Below are 15,504 nucleotides of genomic sequence, written 5' to 3'. Positions count from 1 at the left end.
AGGATATAATATAAAGGAAAATAAGAAATGACCCTGCCCTCCCCTAATAGATTGCTAGACAGAAATAAAGTCTATTGCCAATCAATAATAAAATCCAGAATATTAAATAGAATAAAAACATAGCAAGAGATTTAATAAAGCTGTTGGCATGAAAATACATGGAGATATGTAAATTGAGTGGACATTTCACTTTATTAAGAGGTAAGGGCATACATGGGTAAAGTGGCTTGTATTTGGTCATCCATAGTCATTTCTGAATCTCGTAGGTAAAACTTCACACTTGCCCTTGAGGTTTTGTTGTGGGAATATTATCTCACCAAATTAGAAGGCAACCTTAGACCTTTCAGCTGTATAACTTGGCAGTTCTTAATACTGCACCCACATTCCTTGGCAGAAAAAGGCTCCCAAGAATTCTGAGTTCCTAACCTCTAAGTTTTCTTGGTGGTATGTCATCAACCACACCTATAGTCACCTTCTTCATTCCTTTAGAATTCCACTAAGCTGAGTATAAGCAGTTAATCTCCCCAACACATAGGCTTGACTTATGCATTAAATGATGTATAATGACATTGGGTGGCTTGCAGAGGAAAAAAAAAAATTGGAAACATTGTAGTGATTTTCATTATATTTCATCTCCAGTAAGTAGGTCCTATTTTGAAATGTGGAATCTGGTGATGAAGACCCCCATGTCTGGTTTCCAGTGATGGCATTGTCTCCCAGGGATAGCCACACCTTTTTTTTTTCTTTGCTTCTTTCTGTGTGTGTGTGTGTGTGTGTGTGTGTGTGTGTGAGAGAGAGAGAGAGAGAGAGAGAGAGAGAGAGAGAGGTGAGCGGGGGTTAAGGGCTTGGGAATTTTCTAATTTTTATATATCCTCAGCAAAGGATTTAAAATAATTGTATTTTATTCAGCATTTAGGTTTTTATTGTTAAAGAGCATTTCAAAATATCTAGTTCAAAATGGTAGTTCTCTCTAGAAAAACTCTAGAGGAAGGAAATGGCATAAATGCATGTGATTTTATCTCATTCTTTTCAGCTTTATCTCATGCTCTCCCTATAAAATGCTCTTTGCAATGAATGAGTTACTGCAGTCAGTTCACTGATATTATTAGAGAACACACAGAAATCTGTTAGGTTCTCTTCTGTACTCTTGCTGTACCATTTCTGCCCTCCCTCTCCCCCGGCTACTTCAAATTTCTGGGAGATCTTAGTCATTCTTCTGGAAATAGGAAATGTGACTTGGATCTCCCTTGAAAGAGCAACAGGAAGTCAGGCCTCCATTGCCTGCTCTCCAGGCAGGCTTATCCAACTGGGCTTGGCCTCATGAATGACCTTGGAAGAAAGCATAATGGTGGAGCCTGGGGTTGATACAGTATTGCCAGGGCCAGAGATAGAATTGGAGTACGATCAAGCAACTGAAAGGGTCAGTTAAGATACAGAAGTTTTGATGATGAGGTAGTAATAAAAACAAAAAACGACTTACACCAGTGCTTATGATCTGTCAGGCATTGTTTTTAGCATTTTATATACTTGAACCATTGAATGCTCACCACATTCTTATGAGGGAGGTACCATCTATTCTCCAGTTTACATTGTTTTGTAAAACTTGCCTCAGGTCATCCAGATAGCAAGTGGAGGGTTCTGGCCTTGAGTCCGTATTCTAAATCCCCATACTGTATCTCACCAAATCACCTACAATGGTTACCTCTATGGCCTGGGTTCCTAAGGCCACATAGTCATCCATTTAGATATTTGAAAGGAGAAGACAGTTAAAAAAATAGTTTTGTGTTATATTAGCAATAGGTGATTAGTTACATCTGGTCCTTTTAATATATTTACTTAGTGAATTCCTAGTTTTAATCTTTTGTTTTAGGGGACAAGGATAAGAATAGGTTGGGTGCTTTTTCTGTTTAGGACAAAGAAGGGGAAATACAACAGCTCTGGATTTAGTGAAATTGAATTCAACTGTGATTCTTAGATTCCTTTGCAGCATTTGTGTCCACTGGGTGCCTGTCACTTGGTAGATGAGCGAAGAAGAAAATGAGTTTGTTTCCTTGCTTTTATGTCTATTTGTGTTCAACTTGTAACATTCGACAAATATTTCTCTCTCTTTTAAGTGTCCTCTGTTACCTTAGGGTCTGGGATAACAAGGTAGAGCAGGACATACAAGGTCACTGGACTGTGGGGTTTTAAAATCTTGTGGAGGTTATAGACAAGTAATTACATGTAAGTACAGTTGGATAAGATAGAAGAGATAACTCAGCCTTCTACCCATAGATACCTAGTTATCTTGAGATTTTGCTTTTAAAGTCAAAACTTTGGATGACAACAGCAATAGCAAAAAGCCCAGTAATATAGACACAAGACAAAGTTAAAGAAATTGTGGCTGTTGATCTATGAAAGTTTGTAATGATGATTCTCCAGCATACTGAGATTTTTATATAGCAGAAAGCACTGATGGGGGGAAAAGCTGTAATTTTAACATGCCCAGATATATAATTTAAGAAGATGGTGGCAAATTGGAATAGCACCAAGTGAAATTCAGAAATATTTGTTGATTTGGAAAAAAGCTAAATTGACTGTAGAGCTCTTCCATCTTGCTCCTTAGTTGAGAAACATTTGAACTACTTTTTAAATTTGCCTAATTTCATTCCTCATGTTAATGATTGCCCTGCTATATCTCAATTTAGTTTTCAGGTTTTATTTTTCTTTGTAAAGAATTCAGCAATTCTCTGCTTTGTTCTGTGCTAGGAACATCTGTTGCAAATCTAGTATTGAGTTTATTTGAAACTAACAGCTGCCCAGTAGCATGTTAAGAGAAACAGCCTAGGTGAAATTTCCCTGTTGATTCTTTTCTAAAAGGGCTAGTTTCAAAAATACATGGAGATATGTAAATTTACTTTTAATTACATTTAAATTATGTGATATGAGGGATATGGGAATGGCAACAATTGTCCCTCTTTAGCATGATGGATCAGTGTTTTGTGTTTATGATAATCCCAACAAATTTAATCCAAATATTTAGATATTTAAAGGCTACATAAGAAAAGAAAAGTTACAATCTAAATTTGAGGCCAGCTGGCTTATCTGGCTCTTGGCTAATGCTTTCCAAGTGAAGTACCACTGCCCAGACTCTGCAAGTTTTTTTGACAAATTCCCAACTCATGTCTGTCTGCCTACAAATCACATTAAAATAAATTTGAATGGTATAACAATCCGAGTCTTTGAGTGGAGCTTACTTTTCAGAACTAAGCAAACAACAAGCTACTACTAAAACAACCATTAAAAAGAAAACCACAAAACTATTACCAGACTAGACTCTACAAATCTTGGGGCCTCTGATGCCCAACTCAGAAGTTTTAGCGAATTCAGCAATGAACATTTATGAAATGTTTGCAAAGTCTCCTCTGGACACATAAAATATGACAGCAACAATGCACTCTTTAAAGCTTGATTTTGTAAAATTGCTCAACAACTGAATATGACTTAGGTTCATATGGCTAAACCTTTGCATAGAATCCATTGTGAACCTCATACTGTTCTAAGCTTCTAGACACACTATGTCTTACTTTACACAACAGCCTTGTGAGGTGACGATTATTGCTAACCTCAGGTCATAAAGAAGGAATGGAAGTTGAATAACTCATTAAAGTCATGTAACAAACAGATGGACAGAGTCTAAGGGCACTAAGCTAGCAAATGGCAGAGCTGGGACAGACATGGGCCTTTCTAATTCAAAATTCCATCTGTCCTTACTGCGGTTAAGGACTCATCTTTTAGGTATCTGCCTTTGGAGAGGGGAAAAGTAGTGAAGAAGACATTAGGGGTAGAACTCAAGACTCAGAAAACTAGATAATTCTGTGTCAGGATGCTGGTTCTCTTTACTTCATCCCCTAAAAGTGAAGCCCTTCCTACCTTGTCCTTCTCCCTGTCCTTTTCTTACCTTTAATTCCTTTGGCCCCTATATTGTTTATTCCTACTGTGTACTAATATGGGCAACTCTTCCTAAGTGTTCACCAGAGTCTGCTAAACTGTCTACGTATTACAGGGCAAGAAAAACTTTAAAAAAAATATGTAAAAGGGAGTGTGTAGAGATCAAATTATACCATTCAAACCTCAAAGCCAAGTTTTGTTTTTCTTTGCTATTCCAATAATGTAGCCGTAGAGAATCATTGAGGGATGGCATGCTGGAGTCGGAAAGAACCATAGATGTAATCAAGTCAAAGTTTCACTGTAAAGGGGAAGAAAATGTCTTCTAGAGACTGGGAGCGGTGTCTAAGGTCACAAAACCAGCAAGTGGCAGATGTGGGACTTTGCCGTGGGACCAGTTATGCGCAGTTTATGCTCTCTCCTTTGAATCCATGTAATGGAGGCGTCTTTCCGGCATGCAGAGTGACTGCTTGGCTTCTCTCCAAGCATGAGATCCCATGTCGTGCTGGATGAGGCAGGGTAAATTGCCTCTAAGACCTTGACTTCTGGAATCAGACAGACCAGGGTCCATATCTCAACTCTACAACTTTCTATCTGCATCATCCAAGGCATGTTACTTACCCTCTTTAAGTCTCTGTTTCCGTATCTGTGGCAAGTGATGATACTTCATGCTTTCTATGGTTGTTGAGAGGATTAAAGGAAATAATACTTAATGTTTATAGGCTGCTTGCTTGCTCTGTGTCATATCTGTACTAAATGTTTTATATCTATTGTGTAATACAATTCATGCAAAGTGCTTCAAACATAAAGTAGTAAATGTGCGCATACACACAAACACACACTAATACACACATCAGTTAGGAATGCCACACACACACATACACACACACGTGCACATCCCAGTATAGGTCAGGAATATCATTTAAGCCTTGACTACACTGACTTTAATAAATAGCATTGTCCTATGGCAGGCTCTCCCATGCCCTTGTTGTCGTCCCATGAAGTTACCAGAACTCATCCTCTTTTTGTCTCTCTGCCCTGCCAAAACCTTAGTAGAAGGCTTCCACTCTCAAGGTCATAGGATGGCTGCTCAGCCATACTCCATCTGTGCTTCAGGCTGTCAAATAGCAGGAAGGAAGAGAGCAGGAGCAGAAGGGCAAAGCATGTTATTCTGGAAATATTGTCCAATGATATGTAAGGGCTTCTGCTTACATATCATTAATACCTCTATCTACAAGAAAAGCTTGGAAAGATAGTCTTTATTTGAGCTTATTCCATCCCTAAGTGCATTAAATGAGTAGGTAACTGGCCATTTCTGCCACCTATTCGTCAAGGTCAGGTGAAAATTCTGTATAAATTCCAGTTTATTGAGAAGCATGTGTGTGTGTGTGTGTGTGTGTGTGTGTGTGTATGTATATACACACAATTATAATAGTATGTTGTTTTTTAATGATAAATATTATTTTATAACACTGCATATTCACACATTTACATTTTATTATAAAAAAAACATGACTGCTTGTCACACATAGCACTGTAGTCAGTATATGTAGGGATCAGGAATATAAGTATGATTTGCATATCATCCTAGTGGATTGGTGGCTAGGATTTATGGGGCAGAAATTAAAAGAATCATCACAGAAACAAAGTGATTTGTCACGTGTTGTAGCAACTGAAGCAGGATTCAGAAAAGAGTATAACAGCAGAGAATAGGCAAATCAGCTAGAAATGTGATCAAAGGGATAGTTATGGATGGAAATTTACCTACATAGGGAGAAATTGTCCAGGAAAGAGATGCATATCTATAATTAGGAGATCTGGAGGGTACTCTTGCTCAAAAAGTTAGGAAACTGAGGGTTAGTCTTGCCTAAACTTGAGTTAAAACAGATGGAAAAACCAAAGAGATGGCCTGGCTTCCTCCCTGATTGGACAAGAGGTAGGAAGAGAGAGAGAGATAGAGAGAGAGAGAGAGAGAGAGAGATATCTCTAGTTTATATTTGGGATAGGAGGAAATTTGGGATTAGAAGGGAAATGTAATAGCTTGTAATAAGTTGTTCCAAGTTGAATTAAGTAATGAATCTGTATACTTACATTTAATGGCATATAATAAAATAAATGTCCCACCCTCACTGCCTCCCTGAGTTTGGGCTTTCTTCCACACTCCATCTGAACACGACCATTGAGGAAGACAAACAGCAAAGGCTACAGAGCTAAGTTTGAAGTTTTAGAAGAGAATCTCTTTAGAAGAAACGTTGGCTGAGAACCATAGAAAGTTAATTGTGATAGGTATTTTCTGGAATTCTCCATTCTAAGATACTCTGAGCTCATTTTGTCATAGGCCTTCATGACTTGATGAATAACATATTGACTAGTTCCTGCAGTTTAATAAAGAACAGCATGAAATCTGGGTGTATCAATTCCTTGTTAGCTATATATGAGGTTAAGAATGCTTAGCACATAGTAAGCACTCAATAAAAATGTAATTTAATTTATAAATTAAGTGAATAAATAACTATCAAGGGAGTACTTATATAGCTCCAGTAAATAGCAATATGGTTATACTATGCCATTTAGCTACTTATTTAGCTAGTGTTAGTGCTGAAAAAAACTAGCTTGCATGAAGTACATTTTGAGTTTTTAGTATTTCTTAGTATTTGGCTGAAATCATCATGAATGGACTATTTCCATGCAGTGAAAAAGTACTTGGGAGGAAGAACATTAACAATGCCATTAAAGCATGTTGATTTTCTGTTAAAATGCCTTGAAATTGTATCACTTTTCTCAAATCTACAATTCATGAGGATGAGAAAATCACTCCCTACCCTACCAAAAAAATCTCTCAAAACAAAGTAAATTATTTCTAATATTTTATCAATATTCATAAGAAATTGGCTGAAAGTTCTTTTCTAAGTTAGATTTTCTTCTCTGTTTCCCCTATTTTTTTTTTAAGCCTAAGCCTTATAGATCTGACTCTGAGTAGCATAAAGTCTTTCCAACATGACTCATCTGATGGTAGTGTTTATTCATTAGATAAGGGTATGGTCCTACTATGTTCCAGGCAGTGATCTGATTCTTTCTCTCAAGGAGCTTAGTCTACCAGAAAATAAAAACATAAACCATCAGTTAAAATATAGTGTTATTATGTATGTGCTGAAATACAGGGATGTAAAACTATAATGACAATTGGCACAGCGTTCTCTGGCAACAAAGGGAGGCAGACTAGTGTCATTTTTAAGAGACTAAACTTGGATTTTGAAGTTTGTACTTAAGTTTTCTCATCTGCTTATGACCCTCACTAGCTGTGTAATGTTTGGCAAATTACCCTACCTTTCAGAGCCTCAAGTTCCCCATTTATAAAGTGAAGCTAATAGAAAGATTCATCTCAAAAGGTTTTGTGAGGACTTAATGTGATATATTTATAACGAAATCATTTAGGAGAAAGTAGAACTCATCATCATACTGTGTTCTCCTATTGTCTCTCACTAAGCTCGTCTTTCCTACCCTCTCCCTCCCTCCTTCCCTCCCTCCCTCCCTCCCTCAACACCAGCCACACTTCCTCCAGGTCCTGGAGTACACCAAGCTTTTGCTGCCTCAGGACCTCTGTACATGCTGGTTCCTTGTCTGAAATGCTCTAACACCCTAATTTACAGCACTACTGATGATTCATCCTTGAGATTTTGGCCCAAGTATATTTCTCATCCCAAAATGTAAATAAATCCCTTTGCTACCTTCTCTCCTAAATGCCTATTATTTTCTTACCCAGAACCTGTCATAATTTGTAATTATACATTCTGTTGTATCTATATAGTATTTATCTTCCTCATTAGACGGTAGCTCAAGGAAAGTAAGGATTGTGTGTCTTTGGGGTTTGTCACCATAAACTTAGTTCAGGACAAATCTTGGCACACCAGATGTACTTTAAATATTTGATATTTAACGACCAGACAAATGAATGGAAACATGACTTTGCATGTAAAGCATTAACACTATGTTTTTGGATTTTAGTAAGCATCCTTTAAATGACAAATTTTCTCATTTCAAAGAGCAGTTATCAGATTTAAATTGTGAAAGAAGTCATAAATATTTTGAGAAGAGATGACACTGAAGATGAATTTTGAGGTCAAATTTTATATCCCTCTTTACAGAACACATGTTTTCTGGCTATACCAGTAAGTTTTATGGAAATCCTGAAGAACTTTAGAGAAAAAAATAGTCACTTCACTTTTGAAATTATTTAATATAGTTTCTTCTGAAGCGTTCAAAGCATTCATTGCCTCACATCATCTCTTTGAGGTAGACAGTAGGAAAGATGATTATTTCTGTTTCAGAGGTGGAAAATCAAAAGTTAACTCAGGCTATGTGATACAACTTCTGGAAGAGATGAAGGATAGACTAGAAGGTAGAAGGCAACAGGGCAAGCTTGAAAGCGTACAGGTCAAGGAGACTATTACTGAATTCTTAGCAAATTACACATTTGGCAGTCATAGGCTACATGCTAGAGCTGATCTGCCCAAAAAGGGCATGTAGGAAAAGGGAGTAGCCCAGTTCAAGCAGTCTGGACCCCCCAAGTGAAACTCACTGGAGCCTCATTAGGAATCAGGATGTCTCTGTCTTGGTGGGCCTTGGCCTTCATTCTGTGGACTGAAATGACCTCCAGTAGGTCAAAATAAGATTCTGATAAAATCTGAAGTATTGCAAGGCACTTATAGTCTTAGGAACATTTTCCTAAGAAAATGTTGAAGATTTCAAATCTGAATGCCTATTTATGAAGTTTTATAAGAGACTATCATTCTAGCACATACTCTGATATTTCAACACTGTCAGTCTAAGCTCATTTACAGAACTTAACCAAAGATGCTAAAGTACTGAACATCTGTTTTCCCTAAGATGAATGGATGACAGAAGGATTAGATCTTCTTTTTGGGACACTCATCCAAGTTTACAATAGGAAGAAAAGGGTTTTGATTTCTGTTAAAATTTTTTTTAATTAATTTACTTTTATTCTCCCTTGGTCGCTGGCCCCTAAGATAAGAATTCTCAGAAAAGATGACAACAGAGACTACTTTTCAGTTTTTTTCTGTCTCAGCTTTGGCAGGCATGACCCAGCCCACCTGAATTGCTTGACTGTGTCATTCTTGAAATGAATACAGTTGCTTTCTCTGCCTGACATAGCAATTCCGGAGACTGAGGCTCTGAGTCAACATTCATTTAGTGTGTAAGCTCTAAGAATGTAAAGACAATAAAACAAGATCATCCTATGAGGAACTCTAATGTACTGAATAGGGAGAAATGCCAACAGTTTGTTGCAGTGTGATAAGTACTCTGTGCTAAGCAAATCTTCTATGGAAGCTCAGGAGAGAGAGTAAGGCCATTAAATCATTCATCTATAGAGCATCTACTCAAGGCGAAGCCTTCTCCTGTAACTGGGGAGAGGAAACACTGAATAAGAAGTTTCTTTTCCTCCAGGAACTCTACATGCTTTTCTGTGAGAGGCAAAAACACAGATAAATAACTCAAATAATATCTAAGCAAATCTATTATATATTCTTTAAAATAACTGAAAAAGTGCTCTGTGTCTGAGAGGACATCTATTTCAAGCATTATCAGAGACTAGAAATTCTAAGGGTCTCACATACCTAAAAATTCTCATTAAAATATTTTAATATATATTCAAAATGCATTGCTGAGCTAGAAACAAAGTAAAGAAAAACCTAAGAGGCTGAAAAATAAAGCAGAAGTACAAATTCATAAAGGTAAGCCAGTGGTGAAAATCAGCTATTCCTCTAAAATCATCTACTGTCTCCCCATAACTTAAAGCATTAGTGTTGTTGATAAATGTGGGTCATGAAGAAATACTAGAAGGAATACCAGATTAGAGATAAAAAAAGTCCAGATGTCCAAAGTTATAGTCAGGGAAATGGTGAACTATAAAAATTCCTTCCTTGACTTCGACTCCGGGTAGAAAGGAAAAATTCTCCCTTCAGCTGGGCATCGCAGAGATTTGGAGGCCAAATTCATGCTACTTTTGTGTTTGAGATACCTTGAGCTGAGAATTTATTATAAAGTGACCCTATGTTGGTAGTGTCCCAAGAATGCTCGGAAGAAGAAAATATAAAGCCTCCTCTGAAGGATTGCACCTTTGAAATCTGGACCTCAAAAATTCCCATAGATGAAGTTTATGGAACATATGTTTATGATAACAAAATAGTAAAATTCAAGGAAAGAAGCAGTCAAGAACATAAGTAGTCAAAACAAAAAAAGCATAAAACTACCAAACAACTTAAAAAGAAAGACAGCAGCCTCAGACCCACAAAGACATTAGATATTATGATGACTGAATTAGTATATTTAATATATTTAGAGAAATAAGAATATATTTGAAGTATAGAACAAGAATTTTTAGGAATGAATAGGCAAATTTGAAAAGATTCAAATAGAAATTGTAGAAATAAAAAAATATAATTAAAATGAAAAACCCAATGAAAGGATAGGTGTTAAGCAAAATATTAAACAAAGCTGAAAGGAGAATTAATAAACAGGAAGATATTTGAGGAAATCCAGAATGTAGCAAGAGGAAGAGTTAAGATATTATAAAAGAGAAATCAAGAAACATGAAAGATATAGTGAGACAATGTAACGAAATGTCTAACTGGGGTTCCAGAAGAAAAGCAGAGATAATGTAGAGAGGTACTGTTTGAAGTAATAAGGTCTGAGAATTATCTAGAAATGATAAAAGAACTATGAATCCTTAGGAGCAGAGAGTCCACAGAGTTCCAAGCAAGTTAAGAGAAATCTACATCAAGACAATTGTAATTAACTTTCTTTATATCAAAAACATACTAAAGTCAAAACCAAAACCCTTAAAAATAGAGAGAAAAGCCAGGATATCTGTGGAAGAAACAGAGTGGCATCTAACTTCTCAGAAACAATAGTGTAAATGAAAAGAACAAAGAAAACTGTCTTCAGAATATCAACCTAGTGTTGTATACTTAGCAAACTTATCTTTCAAGCTTGAGAATCACATGAGAAGTTTTTTTAGACAACACTGAAGGATTTTTTGATTAATAATAAACCCTAGTTTTGCAAGAAAGACAAATTAACAAGAACCATTTGTATAAAGAAGAACAATACTGTAATTTTGTGGGCACAATAGTGATATAACTAAAATATTATGATAATTAGATAATTAGATATTTTTTGATTAAATACAATACAGCTAGATTAAAATTTCTAGCTGAATGGTTAAAATAATAAAGAGTGTATAATTTCAAATTAGTTGTGGGCAGAGACAAGAATGAAAAAAAATTCCACAAAAATATACAAGGAAGATTAAAGGAAAAAAAAAAACAGAAAAAGCAGAAAATTTAGAAAGAACAAAAATAAGAAAGTAGAAATGAATTAAAATATATCTAGGATCATAACAAATACATATGGACTAATTTTTTATTGTTGTCAAAAGATGAAATTGCCAGACTGAGGAAGAAACAAAATTCAATATATGAAATTCAAGAGGCACACCTGAAACAAAAGAATTCAGAAAGTTTGAAAATGAAAAGATGGAAGAGCAGATATAATAATTTGCTGAAACTCTAATCATGAAGGCAATGAAAATAATGATACCATTTACCCAACCTCCATCTAGCAAAATTTTTTTTAAAAATCCATGTTTGGCAAGAATGTGGAGCAATCAGAACATTTATATACTGCTGGTGGAAGTATACATTGGTGCCATATTCTCGAAAGTGCTTTGACATCATCTAGTAAAGTAGCTCACTTGTTTGTATCACAGGTTACATATATAAGAATGTTCATAGCAGCACTCATTGTAATGCTCAAACTAGAAAATGTCCAAATGTCCATCATCAAAGCAATGGATAAACGTGGTGTATTCATATAATGAAATTCTGTGCAGTAATAAAAAGGAAGGAAGCACAGTCACACCAAAAAGCATATGTTACACTAATGAGCTAGTGTCAAAAGAAGAAATACACAAAAGAGTATGTAGATAATGGCACCATTTGTGTAAAGCATAAAAAATAGGTAAAATAAATCATAGGGTGAACAGTGAACTAGCCATAGAGCAAATCTCAACAATCAGTTTCATAGAGATTCTGTTACCAAATCTCACTTGGGTTAAGCTATAAATCAATAAAGATATGTTTTTAAAACTCCCATACATTTGGCATTTTTTAAAGAGGTGGGGTTTGTATTTGAAAAGATGAATAAAAGCATGAGCAGGAAGAGCATAGTAGCTATATGTCCAATGATATAAAGTGATTTGTTAGTGTCAGACCCTGCTCCAATGCTTTATCTATATTTTTTCATTGATTCTGCCAACAATCTTATGGATTAAGTCCTTTCATTAACATTATTTTACCATTAAGAAAACCAAGTAACTTGCTTAAAGTCACACAGTCCATATGCGGTAGAGGTGGGATCCAAACCCAGGCCATCTGATTACGGAGTTTGTCCTTAACCGCTCTGCTATGCTGGCCGGAAACAGCAAAGATGAGAAATGGGGACATGCAAGACATGTTTGGGACACGTGTGCAGGTGCAGATGGACTGTGGGGAATGGTGGTAATAAAGATTTTTAAAGTATCTGGTAGTGGAAATAGAGCAAAATTTGATAAATTGGATTAGTTGTGTGTGTGCTAGAGAAACACTGAAGATTATAGATTATGAAGTGGCACAATGAAATCTGTATTTTAGGGAGATCCGTCTCTTGTCACAGAGGAGAAACATTTGAAGGGTGAGGTAGAAAGACCTTTTAGCAGAAATTAGAAAGGACCTGGGCCAGAGAAGTTTGGATGGAAGAGAAGTACGAGAGGAAGATACACTTCCGAGGGAGGATTAACATTTGATGCACGATTAGATGGGAAGGGTGCTTCCAAATTTCCAAACCTTTGAAACCCGGAAGATTATGATCCCATGAACCAAGATAAAGAAGGAAAATGGAAGAATAAGTACGTAGTGGAAGGTGAGCCTTGAGTCAGGGCTTTAAGGTATCTGTGAGATGGACATAAAGGTGTTTTGCTGATGCGGGAAATGTGGACTGACTCAGAAGCTAACTCAGCTCAAAGGGAAGGGCTAGGGATGTAGGTTTGGGCATCATCCTCTGTGGTGATGAAGCATCATGGGCAGCTGCCAAAGAAATTGCTTCAGAGCAGCGAGACCTAACCCCAGATGGTGAAGGGTGGAGGAGAGGAAGGAGGGAGAAGTGCAGACATCTGTGTCTGCTAATCTTTTAAGAAGTTGGGTAGTGAAGAGAGAGTGAAGGAGAAGATGGTGAACTGGAGGAAGATGGAATCAAACTGTTAATAATCACTGACATTTATCGAGTGTTTAGTAAAAGCTCTGCGTAGATTGTCTAGGTTAACCCCTGCAGCTCTGAAATGGGTCCTTCTGTTACAGATGTTTCCTGAATGGGAGGATGGAAGCGCAGAGATGAAGATCACACAGCTATGTGGTGGAGTCGGGATTTATACAAAGGCAGTGTCTTAAACATGATACCGAAACATAGCCGGATGCTGGGCAGTAGGTGAGATCTCCGCATGCTTGTAGCACAAAGTGAGTCAAACTAGGTGATGGTTGTGAGGACAGAGGGCAGGTGTAGCAGAAAATAGGAAGTCCCGGGGTTGACCAGGAGACGAGGTGGGGAGGGAGAAAATGTGGTCCTCTGGGACTAGGGAAAAGGAAGGGTGGGGGTGGGGGAGGGACTTCAGGGTGTGGGTGGCAGGAAGTCCTGAGGTTCATTCTGGGCTATTTGATCCGGTAGTTTGGTTACAGAGATCATCTGTCGAAGTAACAAGAGCCCAGGGTAGCTTTGTGGCATGGAGTGGGGGCTCTGGTTTGGAGCAGCTGGGGCCACAGTGCTGAAGCAGTGGCAGCATAGTGGAGGAGCACAGTACTCGGAGTCCAGTTCTGATACATAAAGTAAAAATCACAATCATCAAAGAGACTTAAAAAGACAATCCCTTAAGTCTCTCATAAAGTACAGGATATATGATTTTGTGTCTACGGTCCCGTCTCTCAATTAGTCTGACAGATCCAGCTTTTCCGCTAGCGATGGAACAGATGGCCATTTCTTTGGTTGAGCACCAGAATGATGAGTGGGCTTGCACTGGGCCCCTTGAGTGAAAAAGATCCATGCAAGATGGGGCTCCACTGTGCGGGGAGTATTCCAAGTACAGGCTGTGCAGACAGACTAGGGTGTGAGTCCTGGCATGGCCTATTCGCTGTGTGATGGTGGGCAACTTTACCAGATTTTTCAGTCTCGGTTTCTTTTTCTGTGACAATGATTAGTGAGGGCACTGGCATCGACTAGACGCTCAAGTACTGGTAGAAAATAAGAAAACATAAAACCAAAAAAAAAAAAAAGAAAGAAAACATAAAACTGAATGGCAACACCAATTGGTGTGGAAAAGTAAAGAAAGATGGACAAAGGATCCAGCTAAGGTGAGAGAGCCTGAAACAAGGATTCATTTGGCCTTCATTGGGGGTGCTCACAATGTGAGGAAGAGAGCATGTGGTTGAGTTTACCCAGAATTGAGGGTCCGCGTTAATGTTGTATGGGGCCTACCAGAAGGTCAAGAGCAAAGGCACGTAGGGTGCTGGAAGGGAAAGTGGTAGAACTCGATGCATTAGGAGACGACACTGGGTGACTCAGGAAGAATCAAGCAACTGAGTCACACTGCGTTTTGAGAGCAAGCTCAGTCAGGATGAGGGGAGAGAAGGAAGTAAGGCATGTGAGGGGATGCTAGGGGGAGAAAGGACTTTTGTTCACTCTTCGGTTTTGTGCGTGGGGACTACAAATTAAAGTGGGCAAATGACAGTTTAAGAGGAAAGAAAAAAAAAAACCATCCAAAGAGACGGTCAGACCTGGAGGCTTATATACCATCTAACAAAGAGCAATAAATTATGGAGATGGGACAAGACAAAGGAAAAAGGGGTTTGGGCGAGGGCCAGTAAAGTGTGGAAAAGTGAGGAGGCAATATATGGAGGAAACTAATGGATGAGAAGCGTTATTTTAACAAGGTTTGTTTGTACAGACTCCTCTTGGCATGGACCCCCCTTCTCTGGTCATAAGAATGTTCTCTTCCCACTATAGGGAGAGCACCTTCCTCCCTGGAAATTTATGCCCTGCTTTGCTTTTAGGTAGGAAGGGCCCTTCCTGCATCTGCTCTTTCTCAATTGCCTGCAGCTCAAAATAATATGCCAGAGTGGCATATTTTGGGGTGGTATGTTTTGATCCTCTTCAGTGGAGTTCAGAGACAGCATCTGGAGATCGTCCTTACTGATTTTGAGCTTTTCCTTCCGCAGCGATGCCTTTCATGGACTGAGGGTGGTCAGAGCCAACAAAACAGGTCCCTTCTGAGCTCCGATTTGAAGAGTGCGTCACAGCACATTTCTTTGAGCAGGCATGAGAGCCTTGTGGTTTTCTAAGGACGATAGCACTACGTGTTGGGAGGATCATTAGGTCTGGAACCAAAAGCATTGGGGTCTGGAGCCATGCTAGGTTCAAATGCTGGCTCTTCCACTGATTAGCTGTGTGATCTTAGTCAGTGGGATTAACTTC

The 15,504-nt window shown here is 38.0% G+C and overlaps 1 long non-coding RNA gene across 1 annotated transcript in view; it reads left to right on the top strand.

The window, feature by feature from the left end:
* LOC140599822 (uncharacterized) overlaps nucleotides 1-15,504 on the top strand; it is a 101,764-nt gene that overhangs the window by 15,636 nt on the left and 70,624 nt on the right. The window contains exon 2 of the long non-coding RNA XR_012002814.1: nucleotides 13,341-13,496. This is a non-coding gene — a long non-coding RNA (uncharacterized lncRNA). The remainder of the gene's footprint in view (nucleotides 1-13,340; nucleotides 13,497-15,504) is intronic.

The sequence above is a fragment of the Vulpes vulpes genome, chromosome 8, assembly GCF_048418805.1.
Source record: "Vulpes vulpes isolate BD-2025 chromosome 8, VulVul3, whole genome shotgun sequence".
Classification (NCBI taxonomy): domain Eukaryota; kingdom Metazoa; phylum Chordata; class Mammalia; order Carnivora; family Canidae; genus Vulpes; species Vulpes vulpes.
This window is presented reverse-complemented; position numbering and strand designations above follow the sequence as displayed.